Source organism: Varanus komodoensis, unplaced genomic scaffold (genome assembly GCF_004798865.1).
Source record: "Varanus komodoensis strain SLA01 unplaced genomic scaffold, ASM479886v1 scaffold183, whole genome shotgun sequence".
Taxonomy (NCBI): Eukaryota; Metazoa; Chordata; class Lepidosauria; order Squamata; family Varanidae; genus Varanus; species Varanus komodoensis.
This window is the reverse complement of record NW_025335536.1, coordinates 143,572-164,301: the sequence shown is the minus strand read 5'-3', so window position 1 is coordinate 164,301 and position 20,730 is coordinate 143,572. Positions and strand designations below refer to the sequence as shown.

The 20,730-nt window shown below is 39.4% G+C and overlaps 1 protein-coding gene across 3 annotated transcripts in view; it reads left to right on the top strand.

The window, feature by feature from the left end:
• LOC123021762 (bromodomain adjacent to zinc finger domain protein 2B-like) overlaps positions 1 to 20,730 on the top strand; it is a 153,232-nt gene that overhangs the window by 12,730 nt on the left and 119,772 nt on the right. Inside the window, exon 1 of one of the 3 annotated variants that reach the window (XM_044426810.1) lies at positions 10,063 to 10,408. The exons of the other annotated variants lie outside the window; for them this stretch is intronic. The gene's annotated coding sequence lies outside the window, so the exon portion shown is untranslated. Of the gene's footprint in view, positions 1 to 10,062; positions 10,409 to 20,730 lie in introns of those variants that run through there. 3 annotated transcript variants of the gene reach the window in all.

Here is a 20,730-nt window from a genome sequence, read left to right as displayed (position 1 = left end):
CCATGATTAATTTCTCAAATATTTGTAGAAATAGGACTAATACAATTTTAAGCATTCTCTGGTGAGCCAATTTAGAATCTTCCTTTCTTTAGATAACAGTCTTTCAAATTGATATGGCTCTTGCATATGCTAAGGACCATCTGCTGTCCTTAATCTGTGGAGAAAATATTGACACCAGTGGGAAATGCCTGTGGCCCTAAAAATATATTCTATCATGTTCAATCAGATAGTTGACCTGTATTGCAAAGCAATAAATAATTGTTAAGATTAAAATGGCATGTGTTTCTATAACGTGCCTGGACCACTCTTTCTTCCCCTCACTTGACAATTGTTAGAATTATAGAAATCAATCACAGTTCATCACTAAGAAAAGCGACCCTATGCTTTCTAGGGTCAAGGTTGTTACATTAAAATTAGTTTTCTCTCAAACCCTTGATGTTGTAGTCTTTGCTTTGGAAAGTGAACCTAGCCTTAATTTAACTCTATTTGCTGCTCAGTTCCACTGTAAACATAGTATGAACTGATTTGGTGGCAGTGGGGGGGGAGGTGTGCAGGATAAGCATGGAAATTATTGGAAAATGGTCAGATTAGTTTTCTATAACTCTTTTTCTTATTCTTCACAGTGCTTTGCATTTCAAATAGCATTACATGAGCTTTCTTTTACAATAGAAATTTGTAAGTTTTTTATTAGCTCACACAATTGAGAGTGAAGGGGGAAGTAAAAGAAGAACAAAAACAGGATCAACTTCTTTAACTCCAAGAGGCCTTTGTGACTTTCATAAGAACTTTTGGACTCAAAGGGAATGTAAGATTGACTTCTGAGTGTATGAGTGTTAAGAAGCATGGTTGCCTTAAAGGAATTTGATGGAGGTGGTCTTTGACATCAACTTGTATTGCAATTCACTGGACACTGGAAGCTGAGCAATCTTCAAAAACCTCTGCTTGGGCAATTTGTGCAAACCTGTTTCCAAAACACAATTTAGACTTCCCCGGTGATCCACTTCCAAATGAGAAAATCACCAAGAGCTGACCAAAAAACAAAGACGAACATAATCCTCCCTCAATAATTGTGCCCCAAGCAGAACACAATATAATGTTAAACTAATGCTGGCACAAATGTTCATGGCTGGGATGCCAGGGAGCAAACCATGAGAAACCAACAGAAACTTTTCATGGGTTGTACAAGGAATTCTGCTCTGTGAGTGAAATTTACATGCATGACAGTTCCAGCCAAGCCCTGATTTATTTACATCATTTGTAGAATTTCTCTTTTAAACTAGGAAGGTAGCTTAAAGTGTGATGTAGGACTGGCTGGTGAAAAGACAGCCAACATATAGGCATAATGTCCAAGTCCAATATCCATCACTAGTCCTCTGAATTTCAGTGAGCTTTGTATGGTCTGCACAAAGCTACAGCAGTACTGCTTGCTAAGTTACTCTTTTAGTCGGTAGCAATACAGCTATCTCCGAAATTATACCCAGAAATTCATGGTGCCATGAATTAGGATTAATTGCATCAACAGAAGGATGTACTGATAATTTTTTTTAGTTGTGCAGGTTAATTAAATCCAGTATACGCACTCAAACAATGCATTTCAGAAAAAAACTGCATTGTTGAATATTTGTATTTAGCAGTTTCTTCTTAAAAACCAGTTTCACATTTGCAGATAGCATTATTGCTCATCAATAATTTCAGCAAATAATATTAAAATAGCATTTGGATTCTGTTTTTCAGATAAACAACCACGTATATGCCCAGGTTATATACTGCAGGTGTTGTAGGATCGTTAAGTTTATTTTAATCACATTTAATAAGATGGCAGGGTCTTCTTGCATACCAGTGAATGAAAATGTAATTGCATGTTGCAGTTTCTCACTATAGCCATTTGTAATTATTAGAGGACAAGAAAAGCTGAATTGAGCTAGTATTGATAGAAGCTCTTTTAGTTCTTAAACTTTGTATATGGTCTCATATATTAGTATGTCTTTGTACACCTACACAGTCTAAATCATAAACAGTTTTGATGAGAAATACTCCCAACAGTTTTCCAGAGAAATAAACCTCCTTTGTCTCCTTAGCACCCATTGATTTTTCCTTCAAGGGTACATTAGCAATGCTGATAGAACCTATGCAGTTAGCATCTACATTTAGCGGGGGAAAGTGTTAAAATAAAAAGCATTGCATCTGTAATATTTATGCAATGTCGTACAATAGATCTATATTTGAAGCTGTGAAAACTGAAGGGAAGGACAAAATACTGAAAGTCGGGGTGGGAGTGCTGGAATCAGAGAAAGAACAAACGATGCAAAAAGAAAATGACACTGAGGTCTTGGTTTAATACATATGTATTCCAGGTTGATGGTTGATTTCATTAGCAAATCTCATTGTTATGCAATGTCTGTTCTTCTGCAGCAAAATGAATATTGTATTCTCACAGGCTGGTGTGTCTATTTTCTGTTGATGGATAAATGAAAGGATATATATTTACTGCTTTTCACAGTCTTTTATGTATTTTCTAGGGAAAAAGCAAAGCTTCTGAATCAGTGTTCCTCCTCCCTTTTCTCTCCTTAAACCTTTTAAGAGCTGTATATTAATGAATATTTTAATACACAGTACCCAGTACAAATTAACTAGCATTACAGAGGAGATAGTGTGAATTCAGTTCCTTTTTCATGTAGTATTGTGGGGGTGGGGGAGAAATTTAGGCTAAAACCCTTTTGAAAGCTGTCACTCTGAGCAAGCAGAGCTTTATTAATCTATATAATAGCAAATATTCAGATACAATCTTTTTCTATCATATCTGTATAAAGCTGATACAGGAATGTAATTTCCTTATATCTACTAAAATAACAACAACAAGAAGAAATAAATGCCCACATTTATACCAGTCTACAAATTTGAATGCTCTTTCTGGGTCTAGCAATAATATAATAATAATGCTGGGAAAATGTAAGAAGCAGGTGTTAAATTGTTTACCTCACCATGTCTTGATTTTATTATGGGATATAGCCAGCAATATAGGCAGCTGGACTTCAGAGGTGATGTGATGTATTCATTACAATCTCTGAGTTCCCTGTTCAAATCCTGCTCAAGGGATTTTTGATAGGAAGCTTTGAGATAACTTGTTGAAAATCAGCAGTGAACTGCCATGTTACCACTAGATTCTGCCCACCCGTGCAGTTCTCCTGCTGTTTGAACACACAAATATTATTATCGTGCTGACACTGATACAAAGTATGGCAACTCATTTTACGGGCCAACTTGTCTTTAAAATGGGTGAGGAGCATGTGGACCTGAGTTGTTGGTGGACTGCAATTCTTATTGGCCCTAACTAGTATAGCCCGTGGTGAGGGATGATGTGAATTGTAGTGCAACAACATTTGGAAGGCCACATGCTCCCTATTCCCATCCTTTATCATTGTTCTGGTTTCTGTTCTGCTGCCGTGAATTTCAGTAATGCGGTGGGGGGTGCCTGGAGCACCATGTTGCTTACCCCTTTTTTAAGTTGACCCATCTTGTACAGTCTGCTTCCAAAGAAAAGTGGTTGAGTACATCTGTACCGTGAGTTAAATTCCTGTGGTGCCTGACCCCAAGTGACCCACATGCAGCAAATTCCGTAAATTTACTACCACCAGAAATTCCATACTGTCCTAGGGCTGAACCGAAGAACATATGATGCAACTGTTTTACTGAAGCTAAATGAGTCTAGTCCATGCTTGAATGAGCAATTGCTTGGAAACATTATACACACTGCCTTGAGTTCCACATGATCGAAGAAAGCAGGAATATGAACATACTAAAAAAAAATCAGTGTACTAAATAATACTACAACTGACAACAACTCATCACTCGTCTAGTTGAAAGTGTCTTCAGCTTAGTGGGATTAATGCAAGATGTAGTGAATAATTAGCATTTGATTAAAATCAAGCTAAAAGTGCCAGAATGCAGAAGTGGACAATAACTTTAAACACGAAACCTTATTAATAGAAGTTTTCATGGATTATAGTTATAAAGAACTTGTCTGAATTGAAAACACATGTTTAAAATAATATTCCATATGTGAATCAAGATCCTTTTTAACTTTAAAAAGGGACTCTCTTCCTTCTAAATCCATTTTTTCCAAATGGTTGCTTCAGGCAGCACGAGATGAGCCCTCCTGCTTACAGTAAAGGCGGATAGGGCCTTGGAGGGTGTTCCAGACACCATAGGACAGGGATGAGCAACCTCAGCACAAGGGGCCACATCCCTCTGCATTGATGTCCCAGCCAGGCTTTCCTGGGTTTCCCAGACAGCCGTGACTCCTCTCCTCCAACCCCAACCTCTCCGACTTTTCTGCAGGTTTTTTCCCTATTGAAATCTCTCTCCTAAGTCTTGGTTAAGGACGGTAGTATGTTTAAGCTACCATATGCTTATGGTGTTTTTGTATTTTTGGCTCTCTCCTTTCCCCTCCCTCCACCCTGCAGCCTCTGAGAAACTCCTCTAAAATTGAGTGTGTCCCCTGAGCTAAATGAGGTTCCCCATACGTGTCAGGATTTTACAGACATCCCTCTGGCAACAATAGAGGGAAATAACAGCATGTAAAGGGGCTGTTGCTACATGAGCTTGTTGCAGGCATAAGCTGTCCTGCTCCACGAACCAGTGGGAGAAGATGTGGCAGTCCTGCACCTCCACTTTTCCTCCTCCAGTGCTTGGAAAGTGTATTTTTCCACTATAGATTCTCAACACCCACAAGATTGTTCTGCCTAAGAAACAATTTCGTAAGTCATGAACTCGTATAAATATATGGCCAAAGAACACCCATTACTTACAAGCAGCCTGTTTTTCCATAACCTTTGAACCACAGATACAGGTTTTCTTCTTCCTTGTAAAGGCTGAGTACAAGTGTCAACAGTTGGTAGTTAGCATCTGTGACTGTCCCATTTCCTGGCAGAATGAATGCTGCAGTGAGTAGAACAAAAACTCCTGCACTACCTTTAGGCCTTTCAGCTCCTTGGCGTGTGGGAAAGACATGGCTCCCCTTTGCCAGGAACTGGGCAATTGCTCCAGAGATGCCTACAGTGTTGCGGAAGTTATCGTCTTGATCCCAGTGTGATTGATGCCCGGAGGGAGTGGAGCCACAATTCCTGCATGCTCCAAGGAGAGAGAAAGGAAACACCCTCCCACCTGCTTCTGCTCTTGCTTCACTAGATGGTAAGCCTTGAAAGGGAGGGAGAAGTGTTTGTGTATCAGGAGGGCTATTAAGGAGCTCTGACAAAGGAGAGAAGATGGGCAATGACTTTGGACCAGCATGGAAAAGAAATGGTGTTTTCTCAGTTATTAAAAAGAAAAAAAAGACCCTCATCCCATTTTCGAGCCAGTCTTATATGAGCAAGGCAAGTGGACTTCTCACTACTAGTAACAATGTGTGGTGCACGCACAGTAGCCTGTCATCATCTGTCTAGACTTGGATTTCCTAAGTGGTTATGCACAAGCTCAGGTGCTCAGGCAACTGTCTTTAGAAGGACTTGCATCAACTTGATGACACACGAGGTCTGGGTCAAATACCAACATCGAACCAACATCCCCCCGAGTTAGTTGCACCAGTTCAGCATCATAGATGACCTCAGAGTGCCAGCACAATGCTCAAAGTTGCAACGTGGCTTTGGGGCAACAGTCCTGCAACAGGGGCAATACTTCTGAACAGAGTAACTTCACCTGATAAGGCAGTCTCTCAGTAGGAGTGTGTGCATAGTGTGTCATATGCAGTGGGTGTGCTGCAAGTACTTCTCAAAAGAGATGCAGAATAATCTCAATAGAAACTGGTTTTTCAGGTTATTTGACCTGATTTAGATGGTAAGTGTCATTTCACCAACTATGGGTATTCTCTGTCTCTCCATGGGACACCTCCCAGGGTCATTCCCTGTATCCACTTCCTCCTTGTTCCTTCACTTCTTTTTCACTGCCACAATTTTCAAATGTTTGCCAGTATTTAGGAACCTGCGCATTCATTGCATTCTTAAAAGTAGCATGATTGTGTGCCTGCAGTTTCCTTCAATGCTTTCTTAATTTTTTGAAATAGTCACTGGTATCCATAGAGTAACGTAACATTCAGAGAAGTTAGACATCTGCAAGGCCAGAACAATACACCCTTCCAGGCATAATACACAATAATCCTTTGCTTTATATGAATGGAGAGAATGTTGTCTGTATCTCTAGCGCACAGGTTCTATTTGTTCTTTATTACATGTGTTGTTTGGTGTCTGAGTTTACTGCTTATGAGAAAACGGTTGGATTTTTAAAAATAAGAATGCTGCAAGATAATATGCTAGGGGTGGCCAGACTTGGCAAAAGTACAGATTTCATATTGCTACCGTCCCCAGTTTTGTTGATGTGGGGCATTGCAGGCTGTGCAAGGCCCCCTCAGCTTGTATCCTGCCTACCTTTGGGCGGGAATTCCAAAGAAAGAAGCACTTACATAAAGACTTAAAAGGTGATGCAAGAACAGCAAGACACGCATCTTGTAGTCATTTGAGGATTAATTATTAGTCAGTTTGTTAGTAAACACCTCTGAGCATGTATAGCATTGCTAGTGTGGATGGAGGAAGTGAATGAAACTGTTTCTCAATGGAGAGCATGTACATGTGTTGGCAATGGAGTGAGTGTTGGGAAACAGACTGACATAGATGTACATCTGTTAGGGTCTTATTATCCTAACCACAAGACCTACATCTATATTTCACTGTTAGCACTGCAGGACTGTGACACAAGTGGATGCATCACTAACATCTACTGCTGAGTCTACTTCTATGTCCATGTCAAGGAGTTTTACTTAATGAGTGTCTTGCATGATACATAACCACATGGTGAAATTCTTTCCAAAATGATTCACTTCCTGAAAATGTTTTAATGCAATGGACCATGAAGATGAAGGGAGGGTTTGTATGTCACATTAAGCCACTCTTAGTTGAGCCGTGCTCCAGTTGAGGGGGGTTGAAGACCGAGGGGAGAGAAGATGTGGATATGGCACAGTGAGTTGGTTGTTCAGGGAACAACCCATGGTATGTCTGACAGATGATCGGATGTTTTCTTTTTCCTTCCTTCCCCATAAGTCCTCTAGGCAGCTCTAGCACATTTCCCAGGGGACTTTGCATCATAACTTGGCTTCTCTCCACTCTAGCCACTCTCCCTGTCAATCCCTGGCTTTAAAATAAATAAACATCATTATTACTACATTACATTGATACCCTGCTTTTTTTCTCCTGCACGGAACTCAAGGTGGCTTACAAGTTTCTCCTTCTTTCTTCTATTTTACCCTCACAAAGACCACCCTGTGAGGTGAGTTAGGCTGAGAATCAGTGACTGGCTCAAAATAATTCAGGGAGCTCCATGCCTGGGTGGGGACTAGAACACTGGTCTTGCCCAACACTTTAACTGCCTCAGAATTGCTCACTGGGGATTGTAATTGGGATCCTTGCAGCTGCAGTTCCTGCAGTTCCCTGGCAACTTAAACAACTCATTCTGAGAAGGTGGCTGCATGAAACTAAGTGAGCGGATGGTGGCAGTAGGTATTGCTAGTGCAGGTGCCTCATTTGTTGTGTCTCATTCTGCCATGGTCTAAGCATTTTCTTCTTTCTTATTTTAAACCTACCAGGAATATTTGCAAGAATTTTCGGACTGAGAAGTAAATAGAGAGGAAATATGTGCAAATTCAATTGTTGGGAAGTAAATGGAGGTAAAATTTGTGCATTTCCAGTTATGAAGCAGTTAATGCAAGTGTACCACTTTCTCCCCCATTTACTTCCTAGCCATTAAATTTGCCTAAATTTCTGCAGTTTTCAAAAAGCTGTCGGAACTGCAGTCATTTCTCTGCAAAGGAGCCACAGAAAACATGGAGGGAGCAAATATTTCTTTTTCTAGAGTGGTTTTAAAGTTGGGGAAGTGTTGAAAAAGTGGAGGACACGGAGGAGTATTTGTTTAATTCTTAAGACTGAAAGGATCAGATCTCCACAGGGAATCCTCCACAGAGGATCACATCTCCATTTATTCCTTTGCTCCAACCTCCACCATTTGCAGCACACCTGATTTGATATAATGGGTCACTCCTTTCTCTGTTCCTATTTCTCCCTTCATCCTTTGCAGCTGTGCACAAATAGGCAGCCTCATCTTGCCAATATTCATACTGTCTAGCTTTAAGTGTATAGTTGCATAAGAACAACAGTAACAATAACCATACAATCCCAATAGTACCTTTTGAAACACCAAAATCTGGCCATGCTGGATTTTCCACCTGTTGTACAGTCAGAGCACATTGAATTTGTATTTCTCACTGGTAATAAGATTTGTCTTGATTAGTTTCTACAGGCTCAAATTCAGCCTAGATGTGCCACTAAATGCATTGTTATCAACAATGTCTTCTTAAAGAGTAATACTAGACACTATGGACTCAATTTTCATGGAACTGGGAAGGATTTGACCCTTCCCAGCTCCGATCTTGATTAAAATCACACATCCTCATGTATTCCAGTTATCCTTGGAGGTGGGGGAGAAGTTTTCCTAAGAGCTTTTTTAAAAAAGTAACTTGTAATGTACATGAGGGGAGGGTTATTTTCATAGTAGCTAGGGACAAAAGGGTAAAACCAGCAGTCCTAATGAAAATTGCCCTTCCTACACCTAGTATTATATGAACAACCCCAACTCTCCACTGCCAACTCAGTCAAAGTTGCTAAGGTTGCATTTTAAGTTTCCGTGGCCCTTAGATTCGGTGAGGTTTCCTTGGAAGTCTCATAGGGCAGAATTTCATGTTGCACTCAGGGCCATCTCAAGATCACCTACCATGCGTGAAGCTTACTGCTGTTGTGATATAATTGTGTTGTGTGTTTCCCTACCTGCACCATGATATCAAGACTGGTGGAGATATGCTTTTGCTGCTGATGTACATACTTGTGCAGTAGAGTGCCTTTTTCAGCAGAAGACCACATTAGTCAATACTTATGGATCTACCCATAGCACATTCAGGGCCTGTGTTTAAAAGACTTCTGTTCTCATTGTTGCTTAAAAACATTGTTCTGAATCTAGTGCAAAATTTATTAATGATGGTATGTTAGCACTTCTTCCAGTTACCATGGAAAGTCTGAAGACAATTTTATGTACATGCTTTTAGCGTAACAGTAGTCTCATCAATTGAGCAAGCTAAGGATTTCCCATTGTAAAGTGGTGACTGTTTTGATTGGTGCCAAATGCCAGTGTGTCAGGCAGTTTTACCTGTGGCTGCTTGACTCTCCATGGTCCTGCAATGATTGTTTTACTAAAACTATCTGTCACTAAGGCAAACACCTTGTGCTTTTGCTTCCAGTCTTTGGCAGACTACATTGGGGTCAGTTTATTTGTAAAGTGTTGCTATGCCGTCTTGACACAAGATTGGACAAGTGGATCTTTGGAGATATTTCTCATCAGTTCATTTACATGCAGTTTTTTTTCCCTTTGTGGTTATTTCAACCCAGACTTCAAGAAGTTCCTTTTTTATTCTTTGTCAGTAAGTAGTATATTTAATCATACTTCCTTTAGAGACCTGTGGATTTCTTTCTACAGGAAAAGACTAAAACTTGTACTATTTCACTTGTAAATAGTTGGCATTTATATTGGTAGAATTATTTTTCCAGGAGAGACGGGTTTGTATGATCTGTTTTTAATCTTATGCTTGCTGCAGCTTTCTTGTTCTTGGAAAAGTTTAGCAGTGGTTTCTTTCCTTTTTGCTGGTGAACATTTAAGCTTTACTTAATTTCAGGGACTTGATTTCCTTATTGTAGCAAGGGGAATAATATAATGCAGGGAAAAATTCCAGTGACTTGTTTATTAAAAGAAAAAAATATGCCTTTTGCTTGTGCAGGTTTTTAAAATTGTTTCAGATAGGGTGTTGTCACAGTTCAGTAGAACAATTACTACCTTATATTTTGCAAGTCACATATTTCACCTGGGTTGGTTTTGGTCACATGAACATGAATGTTTACTGGTGATCTAAGTGCTCCACCTGCCTTTCAGTTTGTTTACCAGGAAATCAAGATGTGTAAACTGCAGGAAGTACTATTTGACCCTCTCCGGCAGTATCTCATTACAATAATTGCTAATCTCTGAATAAGACAGCCATGTTTTGTGAGTAACATAGGGAGAGAGAGGTTGTGTTAGAGAGATTTTTAGGTGTTCCCACAAATAGAGCATTCTAAATACTTGCTTCAGATTATGTTTCTTTGATAGCTTTTTATAACATACATCTGCTGACCTCTGGGGTCAGTAAAGCTGGGATACTGTAGTATCTGTCCTTTCATTCCTCTTAACTGAAAAAAAGAAATATCACGGCTTGTTGTTTTGGAGAGCTGTCACTGTTCTGTATCGAAAGGATAATGGCTACTTCCTGATTAAACCACTATCCACAGTAAGCTGTTCATATTACATCTCTATTCTGCTGTGAAGGGAAGAGTGTTCAGTGTTTGTCTTTAAAATAGTCAGCGAATTGTCCATTTAAATGTTTATGGAATGTGATTTAATGCTTTCATTTTAGAGGAGCTTTTCCCTGTTTTGTTTTCTTCTACTTAAAGTAAGGACATTGTTTAGCCTTTTTACTTAACTGCCTTTTTCTTTTCAATATAAGCATGTATGAATTTGCCTGTATGTTGTAATGTTTAATCTGTTTATCTGTATTACAACATTTGTGTTAATAATATAGGCATTAGAAGCATATTCTTGTGAAAAAGAAATATTGTTCTTGTTAACATATTGTTAGGGAGAGTAGATGCCAAATATTTCCCACACTCTGTGAGCTGAAGAAACAAGATATTTTAAATCAGTTATCATCTATAGAATAATTTTTACACATCTAGTACAATTCTAGACTTAAACACAATCATTTGTTTTAAATAAGGTTTTATTTTTGTATCTAAGTTGTTGTTATGCTGATTCCCATATAGCTTACATAGTACTATGTAAGTGCAGATTTGGAAAGGTAGGAAGGTATACAGGGTTTAACTTTGGCCACCCGTGTGTCCTACAACTTTGGGGTTTACTACACATTGAGTTTCATCCAGCAAGAAATTTGGTACTTTTATCCCATTGATTTTAAAAGGAGAAAATTGTGCATATCTTATTCTCTTACTGATTTCGCAAGGGATTAATTCATTTATCTCTGTCAGTTGTGTATTCTAAGGGTTGAATGTTAGCTGTTTGAGGAGTGAACACCAGTTCTTTTATACTAACTTCAAAACCAAAGTGAGGTTCATACAAAGTACTGTAACAAAGAGCTGTGTGGAACAATATTTGCCATAGAGAACTTCATGTATAGACCAAATTAAAATGAAAAGCTTTTAAAAATTCTTGACTAAAACTGCAAAGCTCACATATTTTAATTGGGAATCCCCTTCTTTGAACTCAGAGAGCAAACTTTTAAATAAAGTTGTGGGTTGGATTGTAAGTGCTCTTAGGTTGTCAAATCAGGTTTTAACACATTGTGAAAGTAGGAGTATCACAGTAAGACCACACTGGAGATACTGGTTTGATTCGGGTTGGTTTGACAGCATTATACAAAGGTTTGACAGCATTATACAAAAGGTGCTAAGTAAAGATCATAATCACCTGCTTGATGAATTTGAATTTGTTCAGTTCACAATTTAAAACAAGATGATGCTACAATGTTTGCATGTGCAGGGTGCTGGAAATGAAATTTCCTAGCTGCCCTCCTCTCTGTCTGATGTTGGGAACCACAGTTCTTAGGAAGTGACATATAAGTAACATTCATAAGACACCATCATCATGTGTGTGTCAACATTATGAACTGGGAAAGGACTTCTAAGCTTTTACTTTCATATGTACCTATCTGGCTGACCTGAGGAAAGTTTGCCCATCAAAAATGCTAAAAAACCCAAACCAAAACCCCTAGTTCAGGGATCTCAAATTCGCGGCCCATGGGCCAATTGCCAAGATGGGCGGGGCACGGGGGAGGGGCCCTGTGGCCTCCAGGGGCGACGCGGGATGAGCGGCCCACCACCACCGCGGTGGAGGGGTACGTGATGCGGCCCAGCCTTACCCAGACTCTACTTCCAGCGGCCCCCAGGTCAGTTGAGTCTGAGGCCCCTGGCCTAGTTGGATCCAGTCATGTCCATCCATTCATGGTAGAGATCCTTCCAGGAATGCAAGGGATTTTGAATCATTGTAGGCTCTTCTTCATGGAAGGTGTGTGATTTTTTTCCTGACTTGGCTTCATCCTCATAATGTTCAAAGAGAGAGCAGATTTTGTGAGGTGCAGTAGGAGTGAAATCAGCAGAAATCATATTCCCTTTTCTGTTAGCAGGGACGTCGGAGGAACTTGGGCGTAGAACTCATGGTATCATTGGATCTAACCCACTGTTTTTTAGAGACTAAATATGCCCAGTGTATTTAAATACTGCTGTCATTCTACTACAGAGACAACTGTGAGAAACAGTTTTTACAAATATGTCACTCATCATGATTAAAAACAACCAACAAGTGCTAAAGTGCACACAACTACTATAATTAATCCACTGAACTCTAATATGCATACAAAATTCTCAAGTACATTTTATTACACAGTGTACACATATGTTACATTTGTTTGTATTTTCAACGGTTCTTCTTTTGTTTTACTTACCATCGTTAAACAAATATCACATTGTTCCCCAACCTGGTGTCTTCCGGATGCATTAGACTATATTTCCCATCATTGTGGTTGTGTTGGCTAGGGAAAAAGGGAATTGTAGCCCAACACAACTGGAAGATGCCAGGTTGGGGAAGGATGATACAGGCATGATGCCAGTACCAGTGCTAATTCAACATATAAATGAGATTTTGAATTTGTGCCGTTGGTGTTTCTGGAGACTAGGATGCTTTGTAGGTGCATATGCAAAAATTATTTACTATTAGCCTCTTGTAGTTGCTAAAACTTTAGTTGACGGCAGAAAACTATATGTCTAGACTGCTTGATCAACAGACTTTTGTATTGTAGATATTTTCCCTTTATTCACTTCTCTCAATTCTTTTATGTGGTTGCCATTTTTCATCCAGATATTTATTGTTCTCAGATGTGTTTCAATAATGATACAAAAGCAATATAGCATTGCATATGGATTCAATGTCCAGGAGGCTAACTATTGTATCATGTAACCTAGACACATGGTTGTTATTACATGTTTATAGATGATAACGTCTTTTGAGGTTCACTTTTTTTTTCACAGCTCAAGTTTCATTCACCTGATACATTCACTATCATAAGGAGCTTTAGCATAACTTTTTGCTTCCAATTGTTTGGGAAAATCAGAACTCTGGAACAGATTTCAAAAAGCAGTCACAACAGTCTTCCTCTGAATGATATTTTTGAATTATTTGAGATTTGCAATTATAAAGGACTTTAATAAAGACTTATACTGCTTCAAAAGTCTACATAGCTCAACAAGTTCCTTCACTAACAACTTAGGTCAACTAGATAAGGATTGCCTGGTTGTGGTGAGTTATTGTATATATACATGCATTTAACTCAGTGTATAGGTTAGCTTTCTTCACAAAGTGCATTGGCACGGAGAGTTGTCAAGAGGTGTTTCAGCTCATTTCTCACTCCTGAATGTCTTTATAGGGTCAAGTATTCAGAGTGCAACGTGTGTTGACTGCCAAGAATGGAGATCAATAAATGTAAATAAGCCTTGTAAATAAGCCTGCACAAGTTACTAGCCTGCTGGGTACTGGCAGAGGAAGGAAAGGCAATGGTTTTTCTTCGTTGGGCACAGAAGGCCAAAACATGCTACTCCTTTCCCTGACAGCCTGTTTAATGCTTGCATGGATTCTATTAACAAAACTGCATTCTAGTTCGGTCAGAGCTTTCTCTCATTTACTCTCAGAGCTTTTGCTAGTTTAAAAAGTGTTCTGGCTTGTAGCTTTTCTTCCATCCTTCTTTTGAATGAAGAGTTTCTCCTTATGTTGAGAGCAAGGTTCAGCATTGCCACAGAGGTATTGCCTGTGTTTATCTTATATTATAAAGGTGTGGACATTTCTTTGGTTGATGCAATATGGTATGCAAGTGAAAAAAAGGAATCCCCATCAGGTATTTAGAGCAGTGATACCCAAATGCTAGGGTAGGATCATCATAGGGCATTGTAAACTGCTCAGGTTACTGGAAGTAGGCCTGGGAATGGAACCACAAATTGGTCTTGAACAGAAGCAAAGTTCCACAGAGGAATCTCCTCCATCAGGATGAACCACTGTCAGAGTGGACCACTGCTGACATTGAAGGTTCCATTTTCAGTCTTTGTACAATAAAGAAAAATACAGAATATTCACAGGAATTCATTCTAGATTTTTGGTGAAGTAGACTACTAGATAATGGAATTATCAAACCATTTACTGTAGAGCAATAAAATTCAGAAACTTAGAATGCTTAGTTAAGAGAATGAAATGAGTTGAATGGATTGATTAAACTTGGGTCTCCACCTCACAATCCAGAGTAAGCCAGATTAAGCCCAAATAATTGATTTTAGATGTTATGAAAGAGCAATATATGGATTTTAGATGTTGATTTTAGATGTTATGAAAGAGCAATGTATGGATAATTATTTAATGTTATTATAGTTGTATTTTTTATAGCCAGGGAAGGGAAAGGTGGGTCATTATTTGTTCCAAAATAATTTGACCAGCTGTGGGTTGACCAGCTTGTGACCACCTTGATTGAGAGGAGGGTCAGGATCACTGTTCGTTGCTCTGCTTCAGGCACCAAAATGCCTGGTTCGAATTTTCAAAAGCCTCGAATTATCGTTGCCATGTCACTGAAGGGACGGAAGATCTTGGTCCATACGCAGCTGGAAATTTGCTTTGCTTTATAGATGTGCCCTGCAAAAAAGAAACTGTATTTTCTAGTGTGAAAAGGCAGAAGGGAGAGGGGAGCTACAGAAGGAGCACTAGCCAGTGTGGACTGGAACTCAAGATCTGCATTCTTTAGGCTCACTCGGGGACTTTGGGCCAGTCACAGACTTTCAGCCTAACCTACCTCACAGGGTTGTTGATGTAAGGGTACAATGGAGAGGAGGAGTGCCTTGTAAACTGCCCTTGGGTTCCTTGCAAGAGGAAGAAAAGAAGGGTATAAATGTAATGTAATAATAATGTGATAATTTTGCACGTTGTACAGTAAATGGAGAACAGAGCCAATGATAGTATCCATCTTTCCAGTCAGTGCACACTGACGACAGGCACATGTAACACGTAGGTCCGTACGTTCTAATCTCAGAGCGGTTTAATCTGTGATGGTATAGTGCTCATGTACATTAACACAGAATTTCTTTCTAGCCAGAAACTCTGATATTTCTGGTTATATATTTGGGCCTGCAGAAGTTTGGTCCTTTATACCCTGTACCAGCAAGCTAGTACATATGTACGCTTTCCTGTTTCTGTATATATTTCCTTGAACATGTTAATATAATTAATTATAGTATGATTTTTAATTCTAATTTATTCCAGCCTGGTCACTGTATTTCACTAAGGCTTAATAGATAGCGTGGGTTTTGTTGAACTATCAAAAGAGAGGCTGATTTAGGGCCTAAGGAAACAGACCATACCATTGACTGTGCTTATTACAACGACTTTAACATTTTGCTTTTGGGGGGAAAATACAGGCAAAGTAGCTCTTTCATTCCTAGATTAGCTGCAGCAATTTTAGCTGCCTTTAGCTTCTGCCTAGAGTACTGCTGCAGCTCTTTGTTTTGAATGCAGGAAACTAAACTTGTAGAAAAAGGAAAAAGATGTTAGCACATCATTGTTTGTTGGGATATTTCACAATTTAAATTACAGTTAAACAGATATACACCACAGTCATAGGTCTGCTGACTCTGAAGACGTTCCAGTGAAGTTACTACAGCTACTTCAGAGTAGGTGATTTTGAGACTAAAACCCAGCTGTATGTTTACTTATTCATTGTGCCTTAATTTAAAACAGCATTGCTTTATGAGAAGAGAAATGCAACTCTAAGTTTTAACAGAGCCTTGTGTTGTGCAGTCAGAGAAGTCCTGTAAAATATTTGTAAGCTATTTGTGCTCTTCTTAAGACTTTTAAAACTGATTCTGACTTTAATTTTATCTGTTGCACAATGATATTAAGTAGCAATGCGATATCCATTCTACCAGCAACTAAAGCATTTCAAGCTAAAAGAAAAAATTCTTACAGATCGACTTAATATGTATCACTAATAGGTCTCATGTTTCCCATTTATTTCTTGTTGATTGGGAATAGATTAATAGATTAAATAGAAGTAGCTTGTTTCTGGACTGTTTCTGGCTCTGGTTGCTGTACAACGTTTTAACTTTATGGTGTCAGGAAGCCATGAGTATTTGGAACTGTCTTAGGGTGTGTGGAAGAACAAACAATGGGCCATTTAGTCCAGATACTTTCTCAAGAGCAGTGGTAGCAGAAAGCATGTGAAAGTTAAATCTGTAGTCTGTTTTCTATGCAGAGAGAGTAGGCCTGTTTGTAGAAGCACCTGGAAATTGGCTTTGTTTGTAAATGTTCCCTGGCTGCACTGCAAAAAAGATGATATGTTCTAGCAAGTGTTGGTTGCAGACAGATGCCTGCATTCAGATAGCAGCATGCTTTTGCAGTCCTGTAAATTCTGCTCCCCTAATATTGGTGTTTGCTAATAAGCTATGGTGGTAGGGATTGAACAGGTGAAAATCAGACCTGTGGGAAGGTTTAGCTACGTGGATACTATTTCATAAGCATGAGGAGCTCTTTTCCTGTCTGTCCCAGAACTGTCTACTCCAGTTGCCAGCAGAACTGTAAACACTCTGGCAGAAGACTTTTCTATCCCTGCTACCTGAGTCTTTAAAAAAAATTGAGATGTCAGAGATTAAATCTTGGAGCTGTGCCCTTTCTCAGAGAAAGAGTCCAATGTATGATTTCTAGCCACATGTATGACATCTAGACACAGACCAGTGGTTAAAATGTGAAATGCTGGAGAGAATAGATACAATAGGAATGCCTTTTGACAGAAAATGATAACTGTGTACAAAAAACCCTCCACAATAATTTTCTCTTAATGTCAAACGGTTGCATAGGAATCAATCATAACAGTGGCAAAATAAATACTGACATAAAAATAAGTGAAAATAGGGAAAGAAAGCATTTTAAAAACTTTTGCATATCACTACTTGAAAAATGAGCCAGGATCTAAAAATTTATACCTTTCCTAAATGGTGCATAAGCCCTATTTTTATTGGATCCAAAAGGGAAGTGACTTTTCCCCATATTGTTGAATACAGCCAGCTTCTGAACTGTCCTCCAAATATGTATGTCATTCTTCCCCCTTCAATTGTCAACAGACTCTGACAGTGCCTGCCTGTAGAGGAAGCTAGTTTTGAATGTTTTCCTCCTTTGTATAGAGGAGCCAGTGCTTGCAGAGATGCAGTACCACTGCTTCTCCGTTAGCAGGGATGTGATGTAATGAGCCTTGACCCCCATAATTCTGCTTGCCCCCTGCATTTAGCTGCAGTCCTCACAGTAGTGGGTGGGGGGATACATTTTCACAGTAAGAGCATCTGCTCCTAAGCTATCTCTGCTGTAATACAAATTATTTTGGGGGTAGTTAGGTTTGAATGGAAAATTAAGGCACAAGTGATTTATAAAAGACCTGCTCCTGGTAGTATGTTAAATGACTAGAACTGGTGTACTGTTAAGGACTGACACAACTGCAAGGGGGAAACAAACACAGAGCCAATGGTGCACCTTCCCCTGGTCCCAGATCAGTACCCAGCTCCTGTTTAGATTTTTTTAGGTTGCATCATCTGGGTAAAAGTGGGGAATGTGGAGCCTTCCCATTGTTGTTTGGGAGTGCAATTCCTATTAGACATTACTTTGAATCCCTATCTGCCAAGATGTTTTTTTCCATTTTTGTTCTAGAGTAGGCGGAGGGCCCCTCAACTGGATTGGGATCCTAGTATGGTAGGGTAGGGGCTTTTAAGACATAGATCAGTGTCCCTGCATCTATTCTTGAATCATCATCATCATCAGTAACTGCTAGACATGGATCTAAAGCAATGTCTGTTTTTTGCCCTTAGGAAGCACTTATCAGAACAGAATGACAGAACTGTCAAAGTAAAAAAAAATCATTGCTAACTTTTGAGAAATCAACCATTCAACATGAACTGTTAAATATTTAATGACTACATAAAATGTTTTTATATTTAAGCAAATGTTTCTTGAGTATTTTTGTGAAAAGCTAACCTTTGAAAATGTTACCTCTCAGGGCCACTTCAGATGCTATACCAGGAGTGGATAAATGTTAAAGACGTGGTGTGTCCTTGCTTTATTCTCTAACACAGGGGAGAGGGAAGCTTCCTTTACTGAGGGCCACATTCCTTCAGAGGTGGTTTATCAGGGGCCGCATGTCCCCTCTTTCCCCACCTACCCTGAGGGCTACGATGGCAGAGAGGTGACTCTTGCAAGGAGCTGAACATATGTCTTGCAGAGGTCTTCTGAAATCAGGCCAAGAGTTGCAGCTTGCCCCTCCTTGCAAATTATACGTCTCAGCTCTCTCCTGCATTTCACTTGCTGTTGTTTTTTTACATTATCTTCATAAACATTTTACCTGACCGAACCGTCAGGAGTGGGAACACACAAAATGCTTGTACAGGGCTGAGATCAAAGGGTTGTCATGCCATGGTTGAGCACCTACTGAGAACCCACACGCCACAGAGGGCCCACTCACAAGAGTACCTAGACCACCTTCTCCTCTTCATCTGCTCCTTACCTCAGCCCTTGCCGTGGCCCAGGCAACAGTGCACTGAGTCTTCCTGGCTGGCAGTCAGGTGACAGCACCTGACTGAGGATGAGGAGCCTCTCTAAAACCTGGAGCCAAAGTCAGTGTTTCAGGTCAAGTTCCAAAATGAACTAAATGTACCTGCCTGATAATCTCATTCCAGTATCAGGATTGATTCAGTAAGAATTCTTAGTGACTTTTCCATTGCTGAGCTCTGGAATGTTACCAAAACCGGTTATCTTCAGAGGTGGTAAGCTCATTTGGTGACCAATGGTGAGCTGATAGGGCATTTACTGGACTAGTATTCTATATTTTACATTATATATGTATGGTCCCCTGCTAGAAGAATAGCAGCCTATTTTGTTTCTTCATGAACTAAAATTTACATATTTGCAGAGCCAGTGTAGTCTGGTGTTTAGAGTTTTGGACTCGGGATCTGGGAGATCCAAATTCTAGCCCCCAGTGAGCCATGAAGATTATTAGATTCTGGACCAGTCACTCACTTTTAGCCTAAACTACTAGTAAATCTAGTAACTATGTAAGCCTCTTTGGGCTCCTTGCAAGAGGGAAAACAGGCAGGGTGTAAATGCAATGTAATGATAGTAAATTATTATTATAACATAAGATATTTGACTAGAGTAAAGATTTAAAAACCATTCATGTGAACTAAACAAAGTATCCTTGATTAATTGGGCATCAGATTAAAAAAAATACAAAAATTGCTTTTAGTACAACTGCTTGCAAAAACTGCAGGTGCTGTCTTGGAGGAATCAAGGAATGCCTTTTAAGTTGTTGCCTGCTGTGGCATGCCCATGCCTTATCTAAAAAGGAATGCACATTTTATTCAGAAATACCACTTTTATTAAGGTGTAATTATAAATTTAATTGATTAATACAATTTATTAACAAAACAATATTAGTTTAAATTGACAGTAAGGAGTGACCCACTGGTGCAGCTACTAATGCATCTTCTGTTGTGCTGATTCTCTGTGGGCCGGGTGGGAGGGCAGCTTTTCCACCCGCGTACCATTGACTATAACAGGAGGAAATCAAGTATGGTAGCCCTAGGTTTAGTGTAAAGTCACATCGATCCTCGTGGGGAGAGGAGGATGAAGCAGAGAGGTTCAGGATGCCATGCCTCTGTGCCTGTGACATGCCCCCCCCCCAGGATACCTCCACAAGCTTATCTTTCTGCAGGTGGGTAAGTGGACTTCTCAGTGCATGTGTGCTGTCCGTCCACCGTACTTCGATCTCTGCCATTGGAGCAGTAATTACAAAGCTTGTGAAGAGTCTTCAGCCGGATTACCAGTGAGGGTAGCATTGCTTCCTAAACCATACACAATTAATGGGCTGAGATCTCCTTAGCTGAGCTGCAGCCTTAAAATAAATTATTACTTCACATATCTTTGGTGATTGAAAACAGTCTTTTATAAGGATATGTGTTACATACCAATATGGAAAAAGAGATGCAAAGTAATTCCTTTTTGATATACTTTGATGATGGAATTAACGCTTAAGTGTTATTTTCTTGAGTAGATTAGTGAGAAATATTCCTCTAGCTGAAGAAACTTGGAGGAGTTTAAATCACATTGGGTGTTTCTTCACTCAAATTGCAACATATTTCATTCTAACAGTGATGTTGCTTTAGGGGATATAGATTTCTATTGATAATGACCCTGAAGAACACTGATATTTCTCTGTATGAAACTTTAGCATTTCTGTAGATAACATATTTATCAAAATAAACTATTCTATATTTACTCAATACTAATGTTCGATTAACTTGATATCCTGTTATAAAGATAAAACTGTTCAGTATATGAGCAGTTGCTACTGACTTGAACCTGCTTGAAGGCCTGCACAAATGAACTGTGATGACTACTTTAAATTTCATTGACAGGGTGTTGCTAGTTCTGGGTTATGCAGTCTTATGCTTTTTAGTCTATAACTCCCATCAT